The sequence below is a fragment of the Muntiacus reevesi genome, chromosome 1, assembly GCF_963930625.1.
Source record: "Muntiacus reevesi chromosome 1, mMunRee1.1, whole genome shotgun sequence".
NCBI classification, from domain to species: Eukaryota; Metazoa; Chordata; class Mammalia; order Artiodactyla; family Cervidae; genus Muntiacus; species Muntiacus reevesi.
The window spans coordinates 229,718,638-229,726,590 of record NC_089249.1 but is presented as its reverse complement, the minus strand read 5'-3'; the positions used below and the strand labels follow the sequence as shown (position 1 = coordinate 229,726,590).

Sequence of the window (7,953 nt, the reverse complement as noted above, 5' to 3'; positions counted from 1 at the left end):
GAAAAGTTGCAGAAACATGCTCACCACCTGTTTTTTGAAACACTCTAAGCAACAGCTCTATATCAGTTCAAATCTCTAGAAACTTAACTACTAAATTTTACTAACTTCTTATAGAATGCTTCTATAAGGGGACTTTCATAGGATGTTTTCTGTATGTTTATTTGAATGTTTGCAGACAAAAATATGTTCATTTAATGCTTGTGTAACTTCAGAATTAAACATAGGAAATAAAATTTAACATTATGCTCTTGACTTAGTGAGTAGCAAGTATAATATTTTTAACAAATATGTTTCAGCTGGTTTTGCAAAACTAATCACACATACTCTTCAGTATATTGCTAAACCCTCACATAATGATCAGTAATCAACTGTTTGAGCTTACAGCAGAAACAAGTATGCACTTCACAAAGTTATTGGAAAGGTTGAGAGAAGTAAAAATAAAGTGTCTTAGAACATTTGTGAGTAAATGGAAGGTGCTCAGTAAGTGTTTCCTAGTCAATGATCCTATAATAACAAATTCATTCCACATCAAGCTTTCTAGAACCAGAACTCAAAGTCATTGGCATCAGGATAGTGACCATAATGGCAACCAAAAAATAACTGTATATTTTAATATAAAAATTAAAATATCATCCTAAAAATATATTTTAAATTACTTTTGCTTAAAATGATTTTTTAAATTGCCCACTTTGAAACTTAAAATGTTAAGTAAAGGCAGATGGTTTCTAAAAATTTGCCTATAATTTTTTGTCCAGAGCTTGACATTTCATTGTGAGATATAAACTTGAAAATGTCACTGTATTTTACTACATTAAGATCCTATGTTAAATATGCTCAAACCTACTCAATATTTCAGTATTTCTTTCAAAAGTATCCTGCTATTTAAACCAAGGAATATGATTTGTCCCTATATGTGCTTGTTGTTTGATTCCAAGTTCCATTCAAGATTCAGCCATATGTAATAGAATAAAGATCTACAATAAACGGTAAGATTTGTTCTGACTTTAGTCAGAACACTTGGAATACAGTTTTTAAAGTGACATTTGAAAAGATGGTTAGATAAGTTAAAAATTTTAAAAACTAAACCTAAAGCTTGGGAGTTGAATTTACATTACCAGAAAGATCCGAATTTGTTTCTGGATGTTCATTTACTCCCAACATGTTCAGACCTGAACAAAGACGGAGCTGAAAGCCATGAGGTCAGTGTTGGGCGGCCCTCCCCAGAGCACCCACCCCCTGCTGCGTCTGCTGAGAGCAAGACCAGCTCCCCACCATGACGGAGCACATCAGCTTGGGCTTCGTGGGCCACATGCACCCTCGCTGGGCCGCACGGAGCAGCACAGCGCCGTGTACAGCAGCAGCATGACATCAACAGGCTGGACACCGCGCAGATGGCGATGGTCAGATAAACGTTCACATCCACTTAACACCATTTCCGCTCCAGCGATGCCCGTCGAAACCCACACAGAGGCCTTGGGCGCCCAGCTGCTGTCCTTTAGCATGGTAGCTGGGGCCCTCAGCCCGGCTTACCCTCATCTTTCACCAGCAGCAGCAGGCGCAGTGCGTCTGCCTTGTCCAGGGCGTGCGTTGTGCGGATTTCACCAGTGTACAGCTGTGCTCGCCACCCACCATTAGCTACAGCTCGTATGACAGCCACGCGTGGTAGCCCCAAGTCCTTAAGACGGCCATGTGTTGTAGCCCAGTCCACTTCCACTGTGTGCACCTTCGCCACCATGTGGCCGGCACCCACCTACCCTGCCACCAGCTGGCTCACCGCATGGCCCAGTCATCCAGCTTGGGAGGCAGCAGCACAGGCATGTTGCAGTTCACTTTGGCCACCTCCACGAACACGCTGGTCATGGTCGACAGGGAAGGTGAGCACCTTACAGTCACCACCACCACATATTTCGACACACTTTCACAGTCCAGGGTGCTGTCCAGCACCAATGAATTCTCATAGATGGACACCAGCTTGAAGGGGATATGAGGCCTCAGGGTGCAGGTCACCTACCCATTGACACCACAGTCACAGTTGGACAAGGAGATGAAGGCAATGACAGTGCAGAGTGGAGGGTCCCCTCTGACTGGTAAAAAGTATTATCATTTACATCCAGCACTCACTAAAACCTTGCAGTCATTTGATATTGGAGGACCTCCTTTATCAGCTGCTTTCACCTGAATTTTGTAGGGTGTCATTTCTTCATATTCAGTCTACCAATTAGCCTAATTTCCCCTGAGCTGGAATCAATTTTGAAGCTTTTTGTTTCTTTTTATGTCAAGAGGGATATCATTGCCAAAGGAAAAGGCAGTTTCACCATTTATACCTTCATCAGCGTCACAGGTGTTTAATGTGATCACTAATGTTCCATTTGCTATAGTCTCTAATAAGTACACTGTGTACACGTCCTGGGCAAACAATGGAGCGTCGAGCACCGTGATCAGCAGCTGAACTGTACCTTCTAGTTCTGGTTTGCTCCCGTCCCAGTGGCTGTCAATAATAAACGAAGTTCTGGTGTTTCTTCTTATCCAAAGACTTCAATTCAGGTTAAAGTGACTTAGTTCACCACGTGCCTGTACACCCAAAGAGAAATAAACCCTGGAGCTGAGGGTTAGAATAGCATTGGTACCAATGTCTGTGATAGCAGCGCCCTCTATCGGGAAACGCGAATCCAGCAGTCTAGATTCAGAAATAAATTAACCTGTTTCTCTTGCTCCAAAGACCAGAGGATTTTTATCAAAACATGCATCTCCACATCCACATGGAAAACCTGAGGCGGCCTATCCACGATTACCTCCAGGTGGATACTACATTTCGCCCTCTGTCCACACAGCTTCTCCCAATGGATCCGAGAATTCACAAACAAAATGCCATTCTACAGATTCATCTTCAGTAGTTCCCTGTGGCCTTTGGATGCAACCCAGAACAGGAAAGGCACCAGCTCCGCCAGCTCCAGCTCCAGGTCCTGTGGGCGATGCGACCCACAAAGGTGCTGTGTTTGGCTTCCTCAGGGACGGAGAATGAATCTGGCCACTGCCTGTCCCTCAGGCTGTAAGGAGTAGAAGTGAGAGCAGCAGGCACTGGCGTCCCTGGTCACCTCTCCTTGAAAATAGCATTGAAAAAGCACTACGCCTTTCCTGTCACTCTCACTTTACTTTAAGATCTTGCTTTTTTAAAGCTTCATGTTTGAGATAAATTATCTCTTTACAGTTTTTGTCTTCTCTCTGGTGGTGACAAAATGGAGTTTCCTTCTTTAGTTTTTGGTGATTAGTATATGGAAACATGAGCTTCCTTGGTGACTCAGTGGTAAAGAATCTGCCTGCAATACAGAAGACTCGGGTTCGATTCCTGGGTCGGGAAGATCCCCTGGAAGAGGGCACAGCAACCCACTCCAGTCTTCTTGCCTGGAGAATCCCCATGGACAGAGGAGCTTGATGAGCTACAGTCCATAGGGTCACAAAGAGTCAGACATGACTGAAGCAACTTAGCAGCAGCAGCAATGTATGGAAACATAGGCTTCCCACATGGCACTAGTAGTAAAGAACCTGCCTGCCAATGCAGGAGATGTAGGAGACACAGGTTCCATCCCTGGGTCAGAAAGATTCCCCTGAGGAGGGCATAGCAACACACTCCAGTCTTCTTGCCTGGAGAATCCCATGGACAGAGGAGCCTGGTGGGCTGCAGTACATAGCATTGTAAAGAGTTGGACACAACTGAAGCGACTTAGCAGGCATGCATATAGAAACATAGAGAATCTCAAGGGACCATAAATAGCCAAAATAATCCTGAAAAAGAACAAAGCCAGAAGACTCACACATCTTGATTTCAAAACTTAATACAAAGCTACAGTAATCAAAACTGTGTTACTGTCATAAATACAGATGCATAGACCAATGGGATAGAAAAAAAGAACCCAGAAAGAAATTCTTACATATATGGTCAAACAATTTTCAACAAAAGTGCTAAGACCATTCAAGGGGAGAAAAAATAGTCTTTTTAACAAATGGTGCTGGGAAAACAGGATATGCTAAGTTGCTTCAGTTATGTCTGATTCTTTGTGACCCTATGGACTGTAGCCCAGCAGGCTCCTCTGTCCACGGGATTCTCCAGGCAAGACGACTGGAGTGGGTTGCCATGCCCTCCTCCAGGGGATCTTCTGACCCAGGGATCAAACCCATATCTCTTATGTCTCCTGCATTGGCAGGTGGGCTCTTTAGCACTAGCACCTCCTGGGAAAACAGGATATCCTCATGAGCTATACCCTTACTGGACACCACATACAAAAATTAACTCAAATAGATCCATGACCTAAATGTAAGACTTAAAACTGTAAAATACTTAGCTGAATACATGGCAAAAGCTTCATGACTTTCAGTTTGGTGATGATTCCCTGTATGTGCTACAGGCAACAAAATAAGAAATAGACAAATTAGACTCCAAAAAAAGTTGAAAAATAATTTTTCCATCAAAAGACACTATCAAGGATTTCCAGTTTCTAGTTCTGAATGTAAGAGGCTTTGAAATCACCACTGCATCCTAACAACAAAAATTGAGCAGACTGAAAAAAAGTCAACAATCTCTTTTGGATATGTAAGAGAAGGAAGGACACAGGGCAAACCACTGCCCCCAAAATAAAAGAAATAGGGAAATACAGAAAGTCAGAGATTACTGACACAGAGACCCAAGAGCAATAGCCACTATGGGAATCAGAGCTGGAGCAGGAGTATTTGAATTGTAATGCATAAATTGCTGGAGGCTCAATGTATTAGAGTCTCAGAGTTGAAAAATCTAGGGGGAAGCAGTTTGAGGTGGAGGAGGGCAAAAATGTTTTGAAATTTATCTCCCAGAGCATGACCAGATTCCTGCAGTAAATATCAAGAAAAAATCCCCTCATGTTTCTGGCAGTGGGAGGGGAAAAGGAACCATTGTGAAATACCCAGAGTACTCTTTGCTTCTTAATGAGGTTTTCCCTCAGGGGAAACTAATTAATGGAAGTTTAATTATTTATTGTTTATTATCAGAGCCTAACTGATCTGAAGGAACAGAAATACCCAATTCCAGCAGACTCTAACTCTTCGGCAGCACATATACTAAAAATCTAACCTTCCATAAGAGAGAAGAAAAACACCCAATTCCAGGGCATTCTAGCTATCCTGTCTGACCTGTGGTGGAGGGAATGAGAAACACCTGTGAAGTTCATAGTGCAGAAGCATAAGGTCACTAAAAGACTGAGACCTAATCATAGGACTATAGAATGTTTCCCTTCTCCCCACACCTCACCACCTCATTATAATTAGACTAGTTATAAAAGTTCTTTTTACCAGTTATATTATGTCCAACTATCAACAAAAAATTATGAGGTATACCAAAAGGGGGGGAAAAACTCCATAATTTGAAGAGCAGAGCAAACATCAGAACCAGACATGACAGGAATGTTGAGATTATCAGATTGGGAATTCAAATCAACTATGATTAATATACTAATGACTCCAATGGATAAAATAGACAATATGTAAGAACAGAAGAGATGGGCAATGTAAACAGAGAGATGGAAGTCCTAAGGAAGAACCAAAAAGAAATATTAGAGATTTTTTAAAAAATGTAACGGAAATGAAAGATGACTTTGATGACTAATGATGACTTTGATCTTCATTAATCAGTTGGACATGGATGAGGAAAGAATCTCTGAGCTAGAAGATGTATCAATAGATTCCTCAGAAAACAATAAGCAAAGAGTAAAAAGGTTTTAAAAAACAGAACATAAAATCAAAGGACAGTGGGCCAAATTTTAAAAAGTATAACATGCACATAATGAGAGTACTAGGAGAAGAGAGAAAAGAAAAAGAAATATTTGAAATAATAATGACTGAGAATCTCCTCCAAATTAATTTCAGACATCAAATCACAGATCCAGGAAGCTCAGATAATACTAAGCAGAATAAATGCCAAAATATCTACATCTAGGCATATCAGTCTCACATTATAGAAAATCAAAGATTAAATTAAAATTCTATTATTGTACTACAGTTTTACTCTATGTTATCATCAGGGGAAACTGGGTGAAAGGTACACAAGATCTCTCTGTATTATAACTTACAACTAAATCTGAATGTACAATTATCTCAAAATAAAAAGTTTAATTTAAAAAATCCTGAAAGAGGTCAGAGGGAAAATACACTTTACCTAAACATGAACAAATATAAAAATTATATCTGACTTTTCCTCAAAAACCATAGAACTTTCTCAACTTGATAAAGTGCATCCATGATAAGCCTATAGAAAGTTTAGTCCCTTAGTCATATCCGACTCTTTGCAACCCTGTGGACTGCAGCACACCAGGCTTCCCTGTCCATCACCATCTCCCGGAACTTGCTCAAACTCATGTCCATCAAGTCGGTGATGCCATCCAACTATCTCATCCTCTGTCGTCCCCTTCTCCTCCTGTCTTCAATCTTTTCCAACATCAGGGTCTTTATCAATGAGTCAGCTCTTTGTATCAGGGGACCAAAGTATTGGAGCTTCAGCTTCAGCATCAGTCCTTCCAATGAATATTCAGGACTGATTTCCTTTAGGATTGATTGGTTTTATCTCCTTGCAGTCCAAGGGACCCTCAGGAGTCTTCTCCAGCACCACAGTTGAAAAGCATCAGGAGTCTAATTTGTCTATTTCTTATTTTGTTGCCTGTAGCACATACAGGGAATCATCACCAAACTGAAAGTCATGAAGCTTTTGCCATGTATTCAGCTAAGTATTTTACAGTTTTAAGTCTTACATTTAGGTCATGGATCTATTTGAGTTAATTTTTGTATGTGGTGTCCAGTAAGGGTATAATTCATGAGGATATCCTGTTTTCCCAGGAGGTGCTAGTGCTAAAGAGCCCACCTGCCAATGCAGGAGACATAAGAGATGTGGGTTTGGCCCTCAGCTTTCTTTATGGTCCAACTCTCACATCCATACATGACTACTGCAAAAACCATAGCTTTGACTAGATGGACCTTTGTCGGCAAAGTGATGTCTCTGCTTTTCAACATGCTGTCTAGATTTGTTACGGCTTTTCTTCCAAGGAACAAGTGTCTTTTAATTTCATGGCTGCAGTCATCATCCAAAGTTATTTTGGAGCCCAAGAAAAGAAAGTCTGTCACAGTTTCCATTGCTTCCCCTTCTATTTGCCATGAAGTAATGGGACTGGATGCCATGATCTTCATTTTTTAAATGTTCACTTTAAGGAAGAGGCTCTTTAGTTCCTCTTTACTTTCTGCCATAAAGGTGGTATCATCTGCATATATGAGGTTACTGGTATTTCTCCCGGCAATCTTGATTCCAGAAAACACTTAATTGTGAAGAACTGAATGCCTCAATCTCTGACTGGAAACAAAGCCAAATGTCTGGTCTCACTACTCTTTTTAGCATAGTGCAGGAAGCTCTACTCTGTGCAATAAAGCAAGAAAAGGAAATAAGAGGCATATGGATGAGAAAAACAAAGCTGTCCCTAATTACAGATAACACAACTGTATACATTAAAACCTCAAGGAATTTTTAAAAACCTCCTAGAAAAGTCAGTTCAGCAATGTCACAGAAAACAAACATACAAAAATGAATATATTTCCATATACTAACAATGAAAATATACATACCAAAATTAAATTTAAAATACAAAGTACCTATGTTAGCTCAAAAAAGATACTTAGGTGTAAATGTATACCATATTCTGAAAACAACAAAACACTGATAAAAGAAATGGAAGAATATCTAAATAAGCGGGGATTTCTACTGTGTTCATGAATTGGATGACTCAATATGCTATGGGGAGATGTCATTTTTTCCTGAATTAACATATGGATTTAGCACAATTTCTACCAAAACCTCAACAAGATTTTCTATAGACATAAACAAGATTATATGGAATGGTAAAGGAACTATAACACCTCAAGCAATTTTTTAAAACAGTAAAAATT

At 40.3% G+C, this 7,953-nt stretch overlaps 1 pseudogene; it reads right to left on the bottom strand.

Moving 5' to 3' along the window:
• Positions 1-1,163: 1,163 nt before the first annotated feature.
• LOC136158225 (protocadherin alpha-1-like) lies at positions 1,164-3,114 on the bottom strand (annotated as a pseudogene).
• Between the last annotated feature and the right edge of the window lie 4,839 nt (positions 3,115-7,953).